Genomic DNA, 24,211 nt, shown 5'->3' with positions numbered 1-24,211 from the left:
GATTTCACCAAGTTACACAGTCCCAGTCTTTATCTTTCCTCCTTTCTTGTGGTGTCTCACATGCTCCCCACCTTCCTCTCTCAACCGTATTCATAGTTACCTTTGTTCAGTGTACTTACATTGTTGTGCTACCGTCTCCCAAAATTGTGTTCCAAACCACGCACTCCTGTCTTCTATCACCCTGTAGTGCTCCCTTTAGTATTTCCTGTAGGACAGGTGTCTTGTTCACAAAGTCTCTCATTGTCTGCTTGTCAGAAAATATTTTGAGCTCTCCCTCATATTTGAAGGACAGCCTTGCTGGATACAGGATTCTTGGTTGGCGGTTTTTCTCTTTCAATATCTTAAATATATCACACCACTTTCTTCTTGCCTCCATGGTTTCTGCTGAGAGATCCACACATAGTCTTATTAAGCTTCCTTTGTATGTAATGGATCGCTTTTCTCTTGCTGCTTTCAGGATTCTCTCTTTGTCTTTGACATTTGATAATCTGATTATTAAGTGTCTTGGTGTAGGCCTATTCATATCTCTTCTGTTTGGAGTACGCTGTGCTTCTTGGATCTATAATTTTATGTCTTTCATAAGAGATGGGAAATTTTCATTAATTATTTCATCTATTATTGCTTCTGCCCCCTTTCCCTTCTCTTCTCCTTCTGGGACACCAATGATACGTACATTATTGTACTTTGTTTCATCCTTGAGTTTCCAGAAATGTTGCTCATATTTTTTCATTCTTTTCTCCATCTGCTCCTTTGCGTGTAGGCTTTCAGGTGTTTTGTTCTCCAGTTCCTGAGTGTTTTCTTCTGCCTCTTGAGATCTGCTGTTGTATGCTTCCATTGTGTCTTTCATCTCTTGTGTTGTGCCTTTCATTTCGATAGATTCTACTAGTTGTTTTTTTGAACTTTTGATTTCTGCCGTATACATGTCCAGTGCTTCCTTTACAGCCTCTATCTCTTTTGCAATATCTTCTCTAAACTTTTTGATTTGATTTAGTATTAGTTGTTTAAATTCCTGTATCTCAGTTGAAGGGTACGTTTGTTCCTTTGACTGGGCCATAACTTTGTTTTTCTTAGTGTAGGTTGTAATTTTCTGTTGTCTAGGCATGGTTTCCTTGGTTATCCAAATCAGGTTTTCCCAGACCAGAACAGGCTCAGGTCCCAGAGGGAAGAAATATTCAGTATCTGGTTTCCCTGCGGGTGTGTCTTAGAAAATTGCTCCACCCTTTGATGCCTCAGGTCACTGTGCTTTTCTGCCCAGCAGGTGATGCCTGTTAGCCTATAATTCTTGACTGGTGTGAGGAGGTGTGGCCGTGTTCCCCCAGGCTCTGGGGTCTGGTTCTGAATGGAAAGGGCCCCACCCCTTTCCTCCTAGAGAAGACAGACCCCTCAGGTGGAGGTCATTAGCATTTCAATGGTCTCGCTCTCTGCTTGTGCTGTCTCCACCCTTCCCGGATTCACAGCCCTGGAAACTGAAAATGGCTGGGGCTTTCTCCTCTGAGCCCAAAAAGAAACAGATAGTCCCCCTCAGACCCAGTCCAAGGCGACCCTCCGGCTTTCCAAGGTCAGTCGTCACCCAAAGCCTCTGTCTGTTTTTTGGGGATTTGTACCTGTAGTGAGCAGTTCACACTCGCTACTTAAAACCCCAGTTGGAGCTCAGCTGAGGTGTATTCGCTTGCTGGGAGAGAGCTTCTCTCTGGCACCACGAGGCTTTGCAGCTCGGGCTATGGGGGAGGGGGGGTCTCACGACTTGGTTCCGCAGGTTTTACTTACAGATTTTATGCTGTGTTCTTGGGCATTCCTCCCAATTCAGGTTGGTGTATGATGAGTGGATGGTCTCGTTTGTCCCCCCGCAGTTATTCTGGATTATTTACTAGTTGTTTCTGTTTTTTTGTAGTTGTTCCTGAGGGACTACTTAGCTTCCACTCCTCTCTATGCCGCCATCTTCTTTTTTTTTTTTAATGGATTTTTACTTATAGTAAACTAAGTAAAGCACCTTGATTGTCATAAAAATAGTCGTATGGTATTACACAATATTCTAACCAAATGCAGTGTGCTCTGTTTATTCTGAGCATTGTAAGTTTTTTCAAAATAGAGTTATTTTCAATATAAAAGTTATGTGTATATTCTTAGACAGACAAATCCAAAATGACAGGAAAATAATCTCTAATTACTCCACCAAAACATTTGTCCTGTTAAAATTTTAGTGTAGTTCCCTCTTTTCTGAATATGTTTTTCTACATTTGAGATCATTTCATACCCAATTTTCCTCTTGATTTTCCCTTACCATTATAATTAAACTCCATATAAGCAAAAATGCATCAAAACATGATTTTAATGGCTATATAATATTCCATGATATGGAAGGCCCATAATTTACTTAATAATTTTGTATTGTTGAAACTTGGTTTGTCCTAATGTTATAATACATGGCTTTGCAATGGACATCCTTTTGTAGAAATTTCAAACTTCTGCATTTTGAATTTTCTCCTTAGGGCAAATGACCAAAAGTAGAATTACATGCAAAAAGGTTTTAAATTTTTTTATCTTTTGAAAATACTTCTACCAAACAACTTCTGAGAAATGTTAAAATGTACTTATTTATACTATCATTACTATCATTACATTGTATGAGAGAATGAGTTTCACAATAATCTTGTCAACATAGAGTATACTTAATAAGAAAAAAATGAGAATGATAGTATAAAGAGTTCATTATTGTTTTTGCTTTGAATAACATCTATTTTATTATTTGGAAAGTTGCTTTCCTCAAAAATGTTTGTTATACATTTGTAATATGAATTTTTATAATTACTATTTACAATGCTTTATTTCATTTGAGAAACTAGCACTTTTCTCTTTGATTTGATAAAATGTTTACATATGAATAATATTAACTCTGTATCTGTCATATATCTTGCAAATAATTGCCAATTGATTTTTTAAATATTTCATATAGATACATTTTTATTTTATGTATTCATATATGCAAATATTTTTATATTTAATTTTTCCATTTTGAGATTTCTAATTTTTCCAAAATATTTGGTATGTGATTGCAGTTTGGAGCTATGTACCCCAGAAAAACCTATTCTTAAACTTAATCCATTCTGCTGGGTATGAACCCATGGTAAATAGGAAATTTTGATGACATTATTTCAGTTAAGTGTGGCCCAAATGAATCAGGATGGGTCTTAATTTTATTACCGAAGGCCTTATAGGGAAGGACACTGATGGAGAGAAAGCCACAGGAGCAGCCAGAAGCTGGAAATCAAAGGAACTGAGAAGCCAGGAGAGGCTGTCATGTGTACTGCCATGTGACAGAAAAGCCAAGGACCAAGGATCACTGGAAGCCAGCCCCAGAATGATACAGTCTTCTGGGAGAAATCATTGCTTTGATAACACCTTGATTTTGGGCTTCTCCTAGCCTCAGAACTGTGAGCCAATAACTACCCATTGTTTAAGCCAACCCATTGAATGGTATTGGTTTTAGCAATGAGGAAATTGCAACAGATGATAATATAAATTAATTTCTTCTTCAAAATTGCTAACTGAATTCCTTCCAAAGGCCCCAGATTTTGAGATGGGTTTTGATAAACTATTTTGTGATCAGCAAAGAGGTAAAATAGTATGGCAGAAAGAACATTTTGTTTTGAATGAACACATCTCTAGGCCAATCTTACTTCTTCTATTCATTCTATGTAAATCTGAACACAATCATTTTAAGGCTCTTAATGTCCAATTGATTAGAATAATCAAATTTCTTTATGAGAATTGTAAGAATATCCTTCTTTAAAAAATTTTTTTTTTATAATGCATATTTTGAGCTTTCAGGATAAAAGTATATGATTACAAACTCTGCTCTGCATGTGATACTTGGGGGATCTGAAACAACTCACCTCTCCTTTCTGAAGTTATTTCCCTCAAGAAACAAAAGGAAGTAGTAATTACTTCTTGACTGAAGGACTAATGTGGTATAAGGCAGTGGCTTTCAAACCTTTTTGAGCTAACCCATAGTGAGACATGTATTTTACATTGAGATGTAGTACATGCCCTGCCCCACACACAGATATCTGAAACAAGCTTCTGAAAACAATATGTATCTCTCTACATGTAATGTACTGTACTACTCCTGTTTTGTCTATTTCATGAAAACCAACATTTGACTGCATCTCACCAAACTGATTTCAAGAGCTACTGGTAGCTTGCAAACTAAAGTTTGAAAAACACTGAAGTATGGAGTTAGGGAAACAAGATCCTGTGATCTGAGATTTTTGTGTATGAGACCACTTTTGCACTAGCACCAAAAGGAAATTGTTCAGTCATTCCATTCACACTTTGTCGAATTGATGTAAGAATTCAGTGTATCAAATAAAATGAGAACGGAAAATAATTACTTACCAACCTATTGCTTTGCTCTTAATGTTAACTGTTTGATGACTGAGGGGTAGCATGCCACTATGCCTGCTTTTTGGGAATTTTAACAGCTTACAATAAATTAGTTTTTTTAAAAAATCATAAGTGATACAAACATAATTCTATATTTCATGGAATCACAGATTTTGGATTATTGGCTAGCTATCTAAACACATACGTCTGTGATTTTAAAGGTTATTTTATTTTTTTTCTTTCTCTCATATTCTGTAGAAAATAAATCTTTTTCTTTGTCTTTCCCATGCACCTGGAGTTGAAATAAGGTTTGCTTACAAAAAGTACTTCATGTGCTTGAAATACATAATTCCATTTCATGGAGTTATATATTTTTAATGCCTTTTGTACTTTAAGATATACTTCCATTTCAGTGAAGGAACCTGAAACACACAATAGGAAAAAGGCGAGAAAAGGAGTGTCAGACATGCTACCCACTCCTGTATACCTTAAACATCAGGACTGGAGTTCATGAAGCATCATGCTAAGATGTTTCTGACTTGGAACCTCCTAAGTTAAAATACTTGCATCAGAGAAGTTTGTTAATTCTCCTTAATTAACATATTTATATTTATTTGGTTATGCCTATTTGGATATATAACATGTTTATATGTATATTAAGGTAACAAATCACAAGACATACAAAATTGAGAAGACCTAGGACACAAGCAAAAGTACATTATCTACTCCCAGCTGCCTAGAACAAAAGAGCACATTAAAACTCCATAGTGTGAATGGATGCTGGTGATGGTAGCACACCAATGAGGATGATGATTGGCAGCACTGAATTATATATTTGAACGTGGCGAAAAGCGGAAATTTTTGGATGCACATATGCTGCTAGAATAAAAAAAACTCCATCACATGCATGCCTACCATGTGTCAGAAGGAAGCAAGATTAAGATTTCCCTTTAACTTTGTGTATCCCCCACAGCACAGCATTTGCTCCCTCTGGTTGAGAACCAAGTGCAGGTGGGTTTCTAAAAGTTGGAACAAGGGGACCTCGCTACTCAGTTGAGCAGAGCCCAGACTTCAGATTTTGAAAATCTAAACCCAAGGCCTGTCATCAACAGGGATATGCTGTACAGGGATGGAGAGTGAGGCCCGCTCACAGCCCACAAAAGCTTTCCAGCGAGATTGTCCATAAGTGCGACTCTTACAGAGCCGTCTAGGAAAAGGAAACTAAGATGTGAACCACGCTCCTCCCCCCAAATCATTTCTTTGGTTTCCCAGTTACAACACCTGCCTTAGACACCCCATTCTCCATCCCCTTTTTCCTTACATTTTTTAACCTCTTTTTATGTTGCACCCAGGCGAATACTGCTTATTTTAAACGTCTTAAAAAACAAAAACAAAAACAGAAAGTAGGGTGGGAGTGGGGGGGATTAGTAAGCAGGGATGGGGCAGAGCATGAACAATTAATGTGAACTTAATTTCACATTTTCAAGTTTTGAAAGTCTATTCATTTTTAAAAGATAATTATCTGGGTCTCGGGCTAAAACCACATATATTTATAGTTTCTTTGTGGAGTAGAAATACCAGATGAATCAAAAAGTGTGGTGTGACAACAAGCTGGTGAAACACACAGAAGTGTCTCTGTGCCAAAGTTATTTGTGCAAAATGTTGTTTATGAATAAAATTTTGCTACAAAACTTTAATTCATTAGATAAGAATGATCACACATCAGCCTACAATAAATGTTTGGGAAGAATTAGCTATTATTATTTTTGTTGTTAATATTGTTAAATTTTTAATTTCTTCACCAGGATTTATGAGATGGAGGCAATGACTAAGAAGTAAAGTAAATAGCATCACTGCCTTTGTAGATTGCAGGGGAATTCTTTTCTTCTTCAAGACAAGGATTTCACCAAGGTCCTCTCTGTGAAATTTTTCTAACCACATGCTCCTACAGGCAGAGTCACCCTTACCTGCCCAGATATCCAGGACATTTTAAATGCCAGGTGTCGGCTAAATGAATGAGTGGATAGGACAATGAAAATCAGTTTTAGTTAGTCCAGGACTGATTAGTTTATTTTGGAGCAATTCCTCTTCCTTGCTCTCTTTTTTTACTGCATACTATACTACTCCCCAAACAACTTCTGAAACATAAAAGTAAGAGCTGTTCTGAACCATAAATAAGGCCTTATTCTCACAATTCCTTGCATCTAGTTCCCACTTTTATCGCTTTGCCGAAATGAATCACTTGACTGGGTCTTCTGTCTCCAGCTCTTCTTTCTTACCCACATTTTTAAAAAACATATGCTAGGGTTTTACTTACTTGTTTATCACATTGTTCAGTTTTCTGCAGATGCTAAAATTTTCTTTAGGCCCTAGAATTCTTTTAAATCTTGAAAAAAAATTTTTTTTTGGTATTTCAAATTCTACATGTCAAAAATTCAGTTTTTTGGTTTTTGTTTTTTGTTTTTTGTTTTAAATTTAACCTGTTCATTTTTTTACCCACCCACTTCCAAACCAACTTCCCTTCCTTGTCTGGAGTCATTATCAAACACTAAATCTCTCAGATTCAAAATTCTCACTTTACTTTTACCTCATGTGTAAGATTCAATCATTTGTCAAGGCCTATTGAATTTATGAGCCGGTAGAGAACATTAATTCAGCACCTACTATGTGACAGAAATTACTTTTATCACATTGTATAGATTATGCTTTGAGTCCTCAAAACATGACAGTGAGAGGGGTGTCACTGTCCACAAGGCCTGGTGTTCTTTCCAGTAAACTCTTATCATTTTTATTTCCATAATGTCTTATATCCCTCCACATCTTTCTGATCCTCTGGTTTCCACAAAATACTGCACCTCTTCTTATCTGCATTCTGACTCTAGTTCCTTGCTGTTTCAATTTTTCCTAAATTATACCTTTATCATATGACTCCTAAATAAATTTTATCTGTTCTCTGTTGTTTTCAAATTATGTACAAATCCCTTAAATGTATTCCCGAGTTAGATCATTGCTTGCATTTAACAGAAATTGATTGTGATTACATTAACAAAACAAACAAAAAACTACATTAACACACACAACAGTAAGTTTATTGGCAGGATACTGAGGAGCCCCTAAAACAAAGGAGAATCAGGGCTTTGAAAAGGACTAGAAAGCTGCAGCTTCTGATGGGACTCATGTAACCTTGTGTGGAGGTTCCAGCAGGCCTTTGCATGCCTCCTTGATCAAGACTTATATTCCTGAGTGACAGGGTGGTTGACCTAGTTTGGATTCATTTCCACCTCTTGGCAAGAGGTGGTGGAGGAGCAAGATGAAGGGTAGCACTACTAAGCACGTTAAATGGACCACATGGTAAGAGGAGTGGTGCTCCCCTAAAGAAAAGGATGTTGCTATTTCCCAAAGGAGGGGTCAGAGGCTCCCAAAGGCATAAAAAGACAGGTGTCCACATGTAAGGCATGCATGTGCTCCAAACCAGCTGCAATCTTGTTCAGTATTATCATCTACTGCTTCTTGTATGTATGCAACCCTGGAATTCTCACCACTTCCCGAGCCTTTCATGCCACTCTTCCTTCTAGAACTTTGGCTTCTTCCTTCTTTACCTAAGAAAAGCGCTCCTATCTATATAGGCCATGTCCAACTGATAATTGCTACCACTTTAAAATCTCTGCAGACAAGTGATTGCTCTGTATTTTCCTTTTCCTTAGCATTTCCTTTTGCTTATCTTCGACAGTACTTTTCACATTCTTCCTTATATTGTATTGTAACCTTATCTTTTTGACTGCAAGATAAATGTTTTTGATGGCATGGACCATGTGTTACTCATCTCAGTGTCCTCTCTAAGTTCATGTATGTTGCAGCAATTAATATAGGAATAATCATTTTTCTTATTTCATTTTCCTGCTATTGTTTAAAAGTGCTGGACTTAACTTGTACTGCAATTATATCATCTATCCTCACCTTTTTCTAATTTCTATAACGGGAAATTACACATAGCATTTAAAATTATTAACGCATATCCAGTAGGTAGTACATAAATGGGTTGATTAAACCTTGATTTAATAAATTTTACTAGCACTATAGTAGAATATTTGGAGGAGAATGATAAAATTACTGAACAGAGAAGGGAAGAAAAATAGGTCAATACTGGCTAGGCATTTTAAATAAGTTAATCCTCATAACACAGATATGAAGTAGGCATTATTATTCTTATTTTACACTGGAGGAAATTGAGGCTTAGGTGGGGTTAAGTAACTTGCTCAATTTCTCACAGGTAATACAAAGGCAGATCCAGGACTTGTCAAATATTAAAGATTGTTCTTGCCACTAATTGACAAATTTTTAAATCTAAAGTAATGCATATACATGGATTTTTAAAATCAAATATCCAATAGGTTTTATAATAAAAATGAGCAGTTCCCTGCTCTTACTTTCACTGCCCAAGAGGCAGCCATTCTTAATAATTTCTCTTGGGAGTTATTCTGGTGGTGACCTCCATTTCTTTAGAGAAAATGCATATGTCACTCTCTCTTGACGGATTATAAGCAATAGATAGAAGTGATTATTAGCTAGTTTCTTACATGGAACAAAACATAGCTAAGAATAAATTATAGAAAGGCGTAAAAGAAGGGCAGGAAAAATCCATGCAGCAATTTTGTTTTATGAATCATCTTAAGGAATGCCTTTTTTTAACTCAAAGCCCTAAACACATTCTCCTATATTTCCTCCAAATACTTTCAGGGCTTTATTTCTTTTAATTCTTTAACCTTTCTAAAATTCTCATTTCCATTATCTTCTTATAATGAAAGGAAAAAAGCTCTGTTTACAATTCTTTCTCACCTTCCAATAATTTCTCTAGATCATGTCTTATTTAATATGCTTCACTTTTGAACCACAATTTCCTAAACAGTTTTATTTGTCCTGGGTTTTCTGATTGCTTTTCTTTCTGCAGTGATAAAAAACACATGTGAACTTCAGTAACTTGCTTTTGGTCCCAGTTGCCCTCTCTTGCTGCTTCTGTCCTCTAAGCCCTCTCAGAGCTGGAGAAGTTCAGGAGTTCTGCTGGGCTTCTCCTCTCTCCTCCACAGGCCTTCTGCACGTCCTGGACCGCAGTCTCCTCTGTCCTCATTTTTCTATTTGCTCCCAGTCTTCAGAAATTAATGAAAAGTCTTACTTCTTCTTTCAGTTCCTTTCTTAATGGGGATTTACACCTGTTACATTCCTTTAGAATCATAGTAGTAATCCTTATGAAGAGAGGTGATACAAATGCATATGTGGAGCCCACGATCTTAAAAAAAACTACCACACCACACAACTGCTTAAAGTTATTACTAGCCTACCTTTAAAGTCAAGTGAATTTATCTGTGTTCTTGTTGGGGGGGTGGTGGGGTGGGGGGACTATGTCCAAGGAGAAGAAAGAGATTCATCTATGCATCTAAATGAAATGCCTTTAAGTTTCAGTTATTTGGACCCAAATTATTCTTTATTAGCAACACTGGCAGCTGCTATCCTCAATTTTAGTCAGGATTTTCATCAGGATTCAACTGGACTATTTTCTCAAAACTACTTATCTCCAATGCCTTAAAATTGGCCCAAGCCACATTGCTTTTAATGGCCATTCATTCACCAAAGAAAAAATATAAGCAACTATTAAAAAATTATTCATGCTATCGTTTTTCAGTCTTCCCTTTGTTCAACTTCCTGACTTGCTCCCCTGCAGTTCCTAGGCTCATCTGCTTCAAGAGCATCCACCCACACTCCTGCTGGGTTGGTGAAGCCTGCTAACAGCTGGAACTCCATCACTGTCATTATGTGGGGCACTGTTCAAACCTAAGGCACCTCAACTGCCAACCACTCTTCTACTGCCATTCTCTACAGACTCTCAGAGCTGTGATCAAAGGCGTGAGTGACATGCTGACTAGTACAAGCAGACTGATGAGGAATGTGATCCCTTGCAAACCTGCAGCTACCAAGCTTTTAGCAGATTTCAAAGCAATCCACATTCTTGTAAATTAACACAAACATCACTCAATGAGTCTTGCCAAGCCCAGTATATCATCTTTCAAAGTTTGACTTTTCCTTCAAAAAATGGATACTGGATCGCTTGTTCTTTAGTTTGAACTCTTAGGAATATTAGGAATATAGGTATATATTCCTATATATATAAAGGGAGAGGGTAGGGAAGATTACCTCTAAAATGAAAAGCAAGAGAATAGAAAGACAGAATTGATCTCCATCGTTATTCTGTCTGGGGCTGTCCCTGCCACATACCTCGAGCACTGATACCCCAATGATAAAAGAGAAATTAGAGGGAGAAATTGTAGTGGAGAGAACATAAGAAAATTAATTAACTTTAGCCTGTCTAAGTCAAGATGCAACTTAGGGTTATCCATGCCAGCAGTTTTTCTTTCCTTTCTGTGCTCTTCTCCCTTCAACAATTTTCTTTCCTCATACCCCAGGGACTTGATGCCAGTGGAGATTTCTTCATTCCACCTGTTTCAGGGAAAATTGAAATAAATAACTTCATCTGCATGTTGGCAACTGTTTTGCTTCTCAGGGGGAGATAGACTCTAGCGTAAAGAAACCTACTTTGGAGATAGTATATAATTACATTTTAACCTAGACAACTATAAGGAAACAATGCTTTGTTCACCAAAGGCAATGTAATAGCAAGGTGCAAGGATGAAAAATTGGAGACTTCTCATACATTTATTCAAAACATTTACTGCAGATGTATTATATTCCAGGGATGGTGTTATGGGCAAAGCAGATATCATCTTGCTCTGACTTGGAATCAAGGCAAAAATAAAATAATGAAATAATGATAAAAATCAACTTACAAATGTGTGATAGAGCCAGATTATGAACTACACTCATACAGTATAAGTGGTAAACAGGTTTATCTTTCCAATACTGCCCTTCAAAAACATTCTCTTGATATCCTTTACTGACAATCTCTGTCAGGAATCAGAGTGTTTTTAGTTATTTTCCATTAATAAATATATTGACACTTTGTATAGATAATAAAACCCCCCAAAAAACCAAACTCAAAAAAAAAAAAAAAAAAATCATCAGAGCCTTCTGGGAAGACAGCGGACTAGGAGAGGCAGAGCAAACATCCCCCATGAAATAATGGGGGAAAAGACAGAAAATGATGAGGACAGTGGTTCCAGGGTGTGAAGGACCAGAGAGGAACCTCTATATTATATAGTGGGGACTCAGTTGCAAGTGTGGAGAAATTACATCTGAAAGGATGGGGTGAGTTTATTCAACAGGGATTACCACCGGGGCTGGCAGCTGCTAGCCGGCTGGCCAAACAGGGGAGGGAGGAGCTCTCCACTTCCACACACCCATCTCAGCAAACAGCTGAGGTGGTAACCCTTCTCAGCCCCGCGGCAGGAGCTCCCGTGAGGGAACTCGGGAACCAGCAGACCTGTGTGTTCCCACACAGTGGTGCATTTACTCTTCAACTACAACCCAGAATGAGAGGTCTGGAGAAGGGCACAGAGCTAAAGTGTATTAGTAAGGGTAACTTAAAGGGAAAAAAGAGAAAGAGAGGAAAAAGTAGATCTGGCAAATAAATAAATAAAAAAGGATAAGATGGTTAGTTGAAAAGCTGCCTACACAGTAATAACTTTTAATGTAAATGGATTAAACTCCCTGATGGTTAAGTTCATATGTCAACTTGGCCAGGTGGTGCCCAGGTGTTGTAAAGCAAGCACTGGCCTAACACTTATGGCAAGGTCATTTGGGCTGGTTAATAAACCAGAAGGATGGTTAAGTCATCAGTCAAATAATTGCACCTGTGGCTGATCACATCAATGAAGAACATGCCTTCCACAGTGAGAGAATTTAATCAGCTGGATTTAATTGAATCAGTTGAAGACTTTTAAGGGAGAAGAGAGAGCATTTACTTCTTCTTCAGCCAGCCAGACTCTCCTGGGAAATTCATTGAAGAACTTCATTGGAGTTGTCAGGTCACTGCCTGCCCTACAGAATTTGTACTTGAGCATCCCCACAGTTGCATGAGACATTTCTTAAAAATCTCATATTTACAGATATCTCCACTTGGTTCTGTTTCCCTAGACAACCCTAACTAATAGACTCCCCAATTAAAAGATACAGACTGGCAGAATGGATTAAAAAATATGATTAATTGATATGCTGTTTACAAGAGACTCATCTTAGACCCAGTGACACAAAGAGACTTACTGTGAAAAGATGGAAAAAAAATATTCCATGATACCTGCAGCCAAAAGAAAGCAGGGTGGCAATACTAGTAGTCAGACAAAGACTTTAAATGCAAAGATGTCATGACACAATAAGGACATTATATATTAATAAAAGGGACAATTCACCAATAACAATCATAAATGCTTATGCACCGAATCAAGGAGCTCCAACGTACATGAGACAAACACTGGCAAAACTGAAGGGAGCAATAGACATTTCTACAATAACAGTGGGAGACTTCAATACACCACTCTCTTCTACAGATAGAATAACTAAACAGAGAATCAATAAGGAAATTGAGAACTTAAACAACATGACAAATGAATTAGAATTAACAGACACATATTGCTGTATCCAAAATTACCAGGATTCACATTCTTCTCTAGCACTCATGGAACATTCTCCAGGATAGATCATATGCTGGGACAAAAAATAATCTCAACAAATTTAAAAAGATTGAAATTATTCAAAGCACATCCTTTGACCACACTGGAATGTAGCTGGAACTCAATAACCACAAAAGAACCAGGACTTTCACAAATTTATAGAGGTTAAACAATACACCCCTAAACAATCAGTAGGTCAAAGATCAATTTGCAAGAGAAACTGGTAAATATCTAGAGACAAATGAAAACAGGAGTAGAACATATCAAACTCTATGGGATGCAGCAAAGGCAGTGCTGAGAGGGAAGTCTATAGCCCTAATTACCTACATTAAGAAAGGAAGAAAGAGTTAAAACCAAAGACCAAAATGAACAACTGAAGAAGCTGGAGAATGAACAGCAAACTAATTCTAAAGCAACTAGAAGAAAAGAGATAACAAAGATTAAAGCTGGAATAAATGATCTGGAGAACAAAACAAAAATAAGAGAATAAATAAAACCAAAAGTTGTTTATCTGAGAGGATCAACAAGATTTACAAACCCTTAGCTAGACTGAAAAATAAAAAAGAGAAAAGACCCAAATAAACAAAATCAGAAATGAGAGGGCTGTCACTAATATGGATCCTAAAGAAATAAAAAAAAACATATATCATAAGAAGATGCTATGAACAACTAACTGTATGCCAACAAACTAGACAACTTGGAGAAAATGGACAATTTCCTGGAAACACATGAACAATCTAGACTGACCAGAAAAGGAATAGAAGACCTCAACAAATGAATCAGAAATAAAGAAACCCAATCAGTCATCAAAAATCTTCCTCAAAAGAAAAGCCCAGGGCCAGATGGCTTCACAGGGGAATTTTTTTTTAATTCAATTTTATTGAGATTGTTCATATACCATACACTCATCCAATGTGCACAATCAATTGCCCATGGTACCATTATACAGCTGTGCATCCATTATTCCAGAAAGGAAATAAAAACAAAAAAGAAAACTCAAATCCTCCCATACCCCTACCCTCCCCCCCATTAATGACTCATGGTATTAGTATAGTACATTTGTTACTCACAGGGGAATTTTACCAAACATTCCGAAAAGAACTGACACCATTCCTGCTCAAACTCTTTCAAAAAATTGAAGAAAAAGAAACACTACCTAACTCATTTTATGAAGCTAACATCACTCTAATACCAAAAACAGATAAAGATAATAGAAGAAAGGAAAACTACAGGCCAATCTCCCTAATGAACATAGATGGAAAAAAATCTGAACAAAATACTTGCAATTTGAATCCAAAGGCACATTAAAAGAATTATACACCACAAACAAGCAGGGTTCATTCCAGGTGCTCAAAGGTGGTTCAATATAAGGAAATCAATGCAATACAACATATTAACAAGCTGAAAGGGAAAAATCAAGCGATCATCTCGATAGATGCTGAAAAACCATTCAACAAAATTCACTTTTTGATAAAAACACTTCAAAAGTTAGGAATTGAAGGAAACTTCCTCAATAGGATAAAATGCATATATGAAAAACCCCCTAGCCAGCATAGTACTCAATGGTGAGAGACTGAAAGCTTTTCCCCTAAGATCGGGAATGAGTTAAGGATGCCCACTGTCACCACAATTCTTAGACATTCTGCCAGAAGTTCTAGCCAGAGCAATTAGGCAAGAAAAAGAATAAAAGGCATCCAAATTGGAAAGGAAGAAGTAAAACTGTCATTATTTGCAAATGATATGGTTGTATATTTGGAAAAACCTGAGAAATTGGTGACAAAGCTACTTGAGCTAATAAATTCAGCAAAGTGACAGGATGCAATATTAATGTGCAAAAGTCAGTAATATTCCTATGCACTAGTAATGACCTAGCTGAAGAGACAATCAAGAAAAAAAATTCCAGTCACAATAGCAACCAAAAGAAGTATCTAGGAATAAACTTAACCAAGGATGTAAAAGACCTCTACACAGAAAATTACAAAACTTTACTAAAAGAAATCAAAGAGAAACTAAATGGGTGGAAGGATATTCTGTGTTCAAATTCCAGGAACCTATTTGCAGACTTGGAAAACTAGTTATCAAATTTATTTGGAAGGGAAGGGGCCTCAAATTGCCAAAAGTATTCTAAAAAAGAAGAATGAAATGGGAAGACTTATACTTCCTGACTTTAAAGCCTACTATAAAGCCACAATAATCAAAACAGCATGGTACTGCACAAAGACAGACAATTGATCAATGGAATTGAGCCATGATTTCAGAAATAGACTCCCAGATCTATGGACAACTGATTTTTTTTTTTTTTTTTTTTTGCAATCCCATCTTTTTTTTTTTTTTTAATAAAATTCAGTTTTATTGAGATACATTCACACACCATCCAATCATCCATGGTATACAATCAACTGTCCACAGTATGATAACATAGTTATGCGTTCATCACCACAATCTATCTCTGAACATTTTCCTTACATCAGAAAGAACCAGAACAAGAATAAAAAATAAAAGTGAAAAAAGAACACCCAAATCATCCCCCCATCCCACCCCATTTGTCCTTTAGTTTTTATCCCCATTTTTCTACTCATCCATACACTAGATAAAGGGGGTGTGATCCACAAGGTCTTCACAATCACATTGTCACCTCTTGTAATGGACAACTGATTTCTGACAAGGCCCCAAGTCCACTGAACTGGGACAGAGTAGTGTCTTCAACAAATGGGGCTAGGAGAACTGGATATCCATATCCAAAAGAATGAAAGTAGACCCCTACCTCACACCCTATAAAGAAATTAACTCAAAGTGGATCAAAGGCCTAAATGTAAGAGGCAGTATCATAAAATTCCTAGACTATAATATAGGGAAACAATTTCAAGACCTAGTAATAGGAGGTAGCTTCTTAGACTTTATACCCAAAGTACAAGCAACAAAAGAAAAAAATAGATAAATAGGTACTCCTCAAAATCAAAAGCTTCTGTGCCTCACAAGACTTTGTCAAAAATCTGAAGAGGCAGCCAACTCAATGGGAGAAAATATTTGGAAACCATACATCTGAAAACAGACTGATATCCAGCATATATAAAGAAATCCTATAACTCAATGACAAACAACAATAGTACAAACAACTCAATTATAAAATGGGCAAAAGACATGAAAAGACTTTTCTCTGACTAGGAAATATAAATGGCTAAAAAATATGAAAAAAATGTTCATCTTCACTAGCTATTAGGGAAATAAAAAACAAAACCACAATGTGATATCATCTCACACCAATAAGAATGGCTGCCATTAAACAAACAGGATACTACAAATGCTGGAGAGGTTGTGGAGAAATTGGAACTTTTATCCACTGTTGGTGGGAAGGTATAATGGCACAGCTGCTGTGGAAGACAGTTTCGTGGCTCCTCAGAAAACTAAATATCGAGTTACCCTATGATCTGGCAATTCCACTAGTCAGTATATACCCAGAAGATCTGAAAGCAGCAACATGTACAGACATTTGCACACCAATGTTCATAGTGGCATTGTTCACAAATGCCAAGAGATGGAAACAATCCAACTGTCTTCAACAGACGAGTGGATAAACAAAATGTGGTATATACATATCATGGAATACCATGAGGCAGTAAGAAGGAACAAGGTCCTGAAACATATAACAACATGAAATAAGTCAGACACAAAAGGAGAGATACCACAGATAATGTATATTATCACTAATGTGAAGTCCCTGCATAATGTTAAATCTGTGTCTTAAAATTTAGAATATAGGGGACCTAGAGGTAGACAGAAGGTATAGAAGGGGGAATGATTCCAAATATGTACAGATCTGTTAATGAGGTTGAACTTAAGAGTATGGGAACGGACAGGGGTGATGATGGTTCATTAAAGGGATTATAAGTATCAGTGCCATATTGAAGGCAAACATGATTGAAAGGGGTTGTTTAAAGGCATGTATCTCACAGATTAGCACTACAAATATAAATAAGTGCTTGCATGATCTATTTCTGGTATGACACTAGTACAAAAAGTTAAAAACAGAGTAGTAGATGAGAAAAACTACCTATTGCATACTATAGACTATATTTAATAGGAACACCTCACTATTACCACACTAATAACAGGGATAAGTAATTAGGGGATGATAAGAGCTTTGGGGTATATGCTGGTTTGGACATATTGTGCACCCTAGAAAAGCCATGTTCTTTTAATCCAATCTTGTGGGATATTTGGATTAGGTTGTTTCCATGGATATGTGACTCACCCAACTGTGGGGGAAACCTTTTGATTAGATCATTTCCATGGAGATGTGGTCCCGCCCATTAAGGGTAGGTCTTGATTAGTTCACTGGATTACTTAAGAGAGCTCAAGAGCCGACACACACACCCAGACACTTGGAGACACTGGGAGATGCAGAAAGAAGGATGTTTGGCGATACAAAGCTAAGAGATGAATCCAAGAGTTGGCCCCAAAGAAGCTAAGAGAGGACATCCAGATGCTTGGAGAGAAACACCTCAGGAGAACCAAGTAGAGAGCTGAGAGAAGTTAAGAGAGAATCCAGAGACATTTTGGAGAAAGTCATTTTGAAACCAAACCCCGGGAGTAAAGAACCAGCAGACGCCAGTCACGTGCCTTCCCAGTTGCCAGAGGTGTTCTGGATGCCATTGGCCTTTCTTCAAGGAAGGTATCCTTGTGTTGATGCCTTAGTTTGGACAGTTTTATGACCTCTGAACTGTAAATTTATAACTGAATAAATCCCCTTTATAAAAGCCAATCCATTTCTGGTATTTTGCATAACAGCAACTCTAGCAAACCAGAACAGGATGTTTTGGGTTATGATAATTGTTTAAAATTGAGAGTGATGATGATTGTACAACTAAATGAAGATGGTGTGAGACATTGATTAGTTTATCTTAGACAGAATTTTTGCTATGTGAAATTAGGAACCCCCTACTTAATAAGTCAAGCCCTCAATCTTGAGGCTTACTTCTATGAAACCTATGGGTGTAAAGGGGAAGCTAAGCCTACCTATAATTATGCCCAAGAGCCACCTCCAGAGAAACTCTTTTGTTGCTCAGATGTGGCCTTTCTCTCTCTAAACCCAACTCTCCAAATAAACTCAGTATGCTGCCCCATCATGGGACATGACTCCCAGGGAAGTGAGTCTCCTTGGTGGCATTAGACACGTCTCCCAGGAATGAGCCTGGCCTGGGCATCAAAGGATGTGAGAGTGCCTTTCTAACCAAAAAGGGGAAAAGAAAGGTAACAAAATAAGGTTTCAGTGGCTAAGAGATTTCAAATAGAGTCAAGAGGATACCCTGGAGCTTATTCTTATGCAAGCTTCTGCTAGATATTCCAAATGGCCATAGTATGCCAAACCCAAATCAACAGTAGTCTCAAATAATACCTAAAGAATACCCAGGTCCCTATAAGTGACTCTATAAAAAGTTTCACTCACTAAGTTTATTTCTCAGGAACTTAAATCCTCCAGAGTATTCCTATGCCAGATAAGTTCCCAAACCCAGAGGCAATCACCTCTTCAATAGCATCAACCAGATGCATTCTCCTTCACCATAATGTTGACACCCCTTTTCAATGTGAACAAGTTAAGGTGGTCTCTGACCAGATATCCCTGAAGATTGAGACAGTGGTCAAATGAGAGGGAGGTGTAGCAACAGTTAATACAGGATTTAACAAAGGATTATGAATACTGAACCTTTATATAAATATTTTTTTTGTCTCTAGGGTATTAGAACAACTAGAAGGAAATAACTGAAATGGTGGAACTGTAACCCATAACATTCTTTGAAATTTGCTCTATAACTGTTTGTTAAATTGTACTTTGAAAGTAATCACTTTTATGTATATATATTTCCCAATAAAAAATGTAAAATAAATAAATAAATCATCAAATTTAAATTACCTCCCCCATCTCAATAAATCCCTGATTTATTCTCAAACCTGTAGAGAATAAGGGAGAGATTATACATTTCTTCACTCTTCTGTGTTTTGCCACCACTAGAGTTTGGGAGCAAGTGGAGTAGAGATAAGATGCAAGAAAGGTCTTATTTAACTGGCAAATGTTAATCCTGAGATAGAAATTTTGGATTATGGCAGATTCTCTCTGATGGGATGCTTCTGTGTGTTCCTTGGAGATCCCTCTGCTGGGGTTTTCCAACTGTAATTCCCTAGAATTGATGAAGTCTCATCAGGTTGGCCTAAATTTCCATTCTTCTCCAAATTCCCCCTCCCTGCACTGCTTTTGCATCCCATGGTAGCTAAGGATACTCTCTGCTCAGGTCACATCTTCCATTAAGGAAAATATCTTCTATATCCTGTCTTTTATGGTAGCTCAGCTCACTCCCATTTCAACCCTCTCTTTGCTCTTATTTGAGTTGCCTTCTCTCCCTTATTCTTTCTCTCTGTCTCCCTCCTTCCTCAGGTCAATGCACAGAATAAGGACTTGTTCATCCCATCTTGTTGAAAAGTGCATGGACATTCCTCTCTAAATGACCAATCAACTAAAAGTAATCTCCCAATTGTTCTTTTTTTATTTATACTATAGGTGAATGATGGTCTAATGCTGGCAGATGCCGTTACACAACAGTCACTTTGAGAATTCTGCATATGCTGGTAATCTTCAGTCCCATTTTACATAGTCTCAGTCTGCATCTGTGGTGAAAGCTTAATTTTTAATAACACCCTCTCTTATTCACAAAATTGTCCCAGTTTAGATTAATAGTAAGGTCATCTTATGTATAGATGGCCTGACATCTTCATTTAGAATGTGTGAATATGTGGAACCCACTGTTTTTAACCTTTGTGGCCTCTGAAAAAAATATGAGCAATAGGAAAAGTTGAATGTAAAAACCAGTTCCAATTATAAAATGTTATAAATGATATTAATAAAATATACAGGAAATAAATGGAGTATCATGAGGCATCATTTGGAGAAGAGGCACAAAATACTGCTAAAATGGTCTGTCAGAAAGAAAACATGAGCTGAGATTTAAAGATGAAAAAAGCAAAAAATACCTAGAAATAACAAATGAAGTAGAAATAAGTAAGAAAATCAAGTGGGTCTGAGCATCAGGGTGGTAGCAAAGCAAGATGGAGAATGTTCCAGTATAAAGCTTTAAAAATGGAAAGAACCATGAACATTTGGAGGAACTCAAGGAAACCATTTTAAAAGGAGCACAGGAAATAAATTGGAGAGAAGGCAAGATGAATTCTACATCTGTCTAATTTGTGAAATGTGGCATTTAGTATGCTTAAGGTTCCAACAATGAGCAAAAGCTAGATAAAATACAAAATTATAACCTTTCTGGAGCCTATCAGGAGCTGAAGTTGTAGGATAACAAAGTAGTGTAAATTCCGGGAATCTCCAAGAAGTTCATGCGTAAACTGGGTCACTTATGGGGAGCACAAGTGGAAGGAGTGACCATCATTCAAGTGGGGAAGAAGAAATTAGCAAAATTTTAACGGATAGCTAAAAAAGCAAGTGTGGGCTGGTAATTCCTTTGCAGGTTCCTGTTCTGGTGCAGGATTGTACTCATTAGCAAGATTGGGAGCAGGGCAGGAGACTAGAGACCCCTTTGGTTGTGCAGATATGAAAGAGGGGATCAATAACTACAGCAGGAAAAGTATGAAACCTTATGCCTTGCCCAAACCCTTCTCTCCTGCACTGAAAAGTCCTCAAGACTCTGAAGTCTTGCTACTTTCAGGACACAGGATAGACTCATTGTGGCTGTGGGAATGGTACCAGCATAAAAAACTCTCCCTGCTGATAGGGTAGGAAATTGTCCTGGGCTCAGGATCCTATATAGTTAACACTGTTTCCATTGTAGAAAAGGCAAGGGAGTCCCAACCAAGTACCTCCTTAGTTACAAGTCAGAGCTTGGTGGCCAAGGGCAGTAGGGTCAGGGATTCTGAAGAAATTCTTATCCCAAGGCTCAGGCACACAGGACCTTCCTAACCCTGAGGCTGGACCAGAACAACAAAGATTACCCTTGAGCATAGCATTAGCATAGCATCCATTTATAAACAAAGGTAGTCTAATATTTGGGGAGAGTAAGAGCAGTATTAGAGACCTCTGAACAAAAAAGAAGAGACTTAATGCTAGGGAAGAGACATAAACACCAGGGAAAAATCCTCTGGCACTTCAGCTCCCACCCTAAACACAAGACAGTGGCAGTCTATTACCAACTTGAAGCCCACAGTGCACTGAACGTAATGATGGCAACAAGACATCTAAGCCAGGCTCAATTCCTAACTAGCCTAACTCAGCCTCCCGCATTAGTAATCTGAAGAAGAGGCATTCCCATTTCCAGGCATAAATACTATTTATCTCATTCTCTTCTGTCTACAGATGATTTCCAGTATTCGACCAAAAATACAAAGACATAAAAAAGGAAGAAAAAGCAGGCTAGTTTAAAAGCAGTATCAGGTGCTCTGGCAACTGAAGTCTTTTTTCTGTGCTTGCAATTGTAGCAGCCGACACTTTTGGAAGGCAGTGGTGAGCAATGGATTCATTTCCTTGTGACAAGAACAATATCATCAAAAGCTTTCTTGTAGCTTGGCATGCCTGTTATAAGCTGTGGCAAGCATTTTAGTCATGCTGCTAGAAGTTTTAATAACATTAATGACACCTTGCATCATTGGTACCAGTGTAGCTTGTCACCACATACCACAGATCCACGCCTGCCTCCCCCAGATCTGTCCTACTTGCTCAGGCAATTTTGCTTTCTGATGAGACTTATTTCAGGCTGCAGTAAACCACAGTGTCTTCCTTCATGGTTACATAAATCACTTTCTCAATCATAGCAGACAGATTCAGGTGGCAGTATTCACTAACTCCTAATAGAGAGAAATGTTTTAATCTGATGAGCTGGGAATGTTGGTGTAGGATTACAAAAAATATCTGTGCTGAAAATATCCATAAATGCCATAAACCAATGGAGTAGTACTCTTTTTTTAAAAAAAAAAATAATATATATATTTTTTTTATTAGAGAAGTTATAGGTTTACTGAAAAATCATACAGAAAATACAGAGTTCCCATATACCTCCCCTATTATTAACAACTTGAATTAGTGTGGTAACTTTGTTTCAATTGATAAAAGAATAGTATGGCAATTGTATTATTAACTATAGTCTATACTTTAGGTTCACTGTGTTGTACACTCCTACGTTTTTTTTTTCCTTGAATTTTTATTCTAGCAACATATATACAACCTAAAATTTCCTCTTTTAACCACATTCAAGCATTTAATTCAGTTCTGTGGTTTACGGTCACAGTGTTGTGCTACCGTCACCACCATCTATTACCAAAACTTTTCCATCACCCCAAACAGAAGTTCTGTACCAATTAAGAATTGACTCTCCATTCCCTATATAACCTCGGTTCCTGGTAATCTGTGTTCTAGTTTCTGACTTTATGAATTTGCTTAATGTAATCAGTTCTTATAAATGCCCTTGTCCAAATAAATATTCTCGAGTTAAGTGCAAATAGTCATCATTGTTTAATCATCTTGTTTTCATTTATGCTGGCAGCACCAAGGGCAACATGAAATACAGTGCAATGAGAAAAGAAATATAAAATAGAACATTGGTGCAGTATACTTAAAAGATCCCTTGATTTCTAGTCAAAAGGTTCTGGTTCTGACTCTTCCCTGTACCTCTAACTGTCTGGGTGACCGGGTGACCATAAACAAGCCACCTAACCTCTATAGCCCTCTATTTCCCGATCCATAATGTTTAATACGCGTACTTCTAAGATGCCTTCCTATCTAATAGTCCTTGATTTTAGTGCTTAAAATAAGATACCACCTGTCTTTTACAAAGCCTCAAGGCTTTTTTGTTTTTCCAGCACTACTTTTTTTGTACTTCACTACCGCTAAGAACTCTCCAACTGTTTTATAGGTTAGCAAACTAAGGCATGCAAACATTTTAAATAACTTCCTATGATTTTTATGGATAAGAAAAATCTGTACTAGCGAAGTGAAGAACATAAAATGCTATCTAGAGAGTTTAGGCAAACACAGAAACAAAAATCATTTGTTAGTGCTATAGTCCAAATTACTAAGCAAGATATGTGACTCCATACTTTACATAGTGATGTACAGATGCAGTCCAAGGTGAAAATATAATTTGTATCACTTAATTCATGTTTCAATTTTCCTATTGCTTTATATCCTTTTATATCCATATGATGGTACACTAGTAGCCATTGAGTTCATGGCATGAAGTTGTATTTATTAGCACACAAAGATGTTTGCAATATATTAATGCTAAAAAGTAGTTACAAAGAGAGAAGTACAATATTATCCCTTTACATTTACCCATATATTCATATATGTTTCAAATAATTACATATACATACCTAAATGTTTGGAAAGGTATTCTTTGATTATCTATTAATGGATTATAAGTGCCTTTTCCCTTTTCAGTATTGCTTGAATCTCTTATAATTCACACACATTATTTCATAAAAAAAATAATAAAAGCACACAGATATTGACCAAATACCTAAACCATTCAAATCAAAGTCTAAATTGATTCCAAAGATGCTTTTTCTAAACCACAGGAATTATCACATTCAGATTTGCAAGTTCATAAACAACTGCAATTATTCTTTCCTGTATTTTTGACACAAACTCGTTATTTTCATTGTATACAAGAATATTTTATAGGCAAAGTGAGATGTATCTATATAAATTATATGTTTTTATTTTCCTATTCAACAGACTATCAAAATTCCTCTCCAAAAACTGGACTAAGTAGTGTAGTTTAGCTCCTCATCTAATAGTATTTGCTACCTAGCAGATACCCAATGAATATTTTTGAATCAATAATTCATCTTAACATACAATTTTTTTTTAACATACAATTTTAATTATAGCAGATACTATATTGATAAGGTATCTTTAAACTTTAGGTCATCATAGAAAGCTAAATGTTAGCTTCCATTTAATGGATGAGGAAACTGAGATACAGTTAGCTAAGTTGCTAAAAGTCTCTTATTAAATGCCAGCAGCGAAGTCACACAGGTCTTTTTCTCTCAGGGGACTCTGGTGGTGTATACTGGAGAGCGGAGTGACCTGTGTTCACAGACTTAACCTACACGAGAACCTCAAGAAGTCTGAAATGGTTTCACTATTAATTATTTTATTAGAAAATAAGTTCAGATTGTGCTACAATATGTCTAATTGTAAAATATGTTTAAGT

This window comes from Choloepus didactylus, chromosome 17, assembly GCF_015220235.1.
Source record: "Choloepus didactylus isolate mChoDid1 chromosome 17, mChoDid1.pri, whole genome shotgun sequence".
Lineage (NCBI taxonomy): Eukaryota > Metazoa > Chordata > Mammalia > Pilosa > Megalonychidae > Choloepus > Choloepus didactylus.
The sequence above is the reverse complement of the archived record's forward strand: the minus strand, read 5'-3'. Positions refer to the sequence as shown.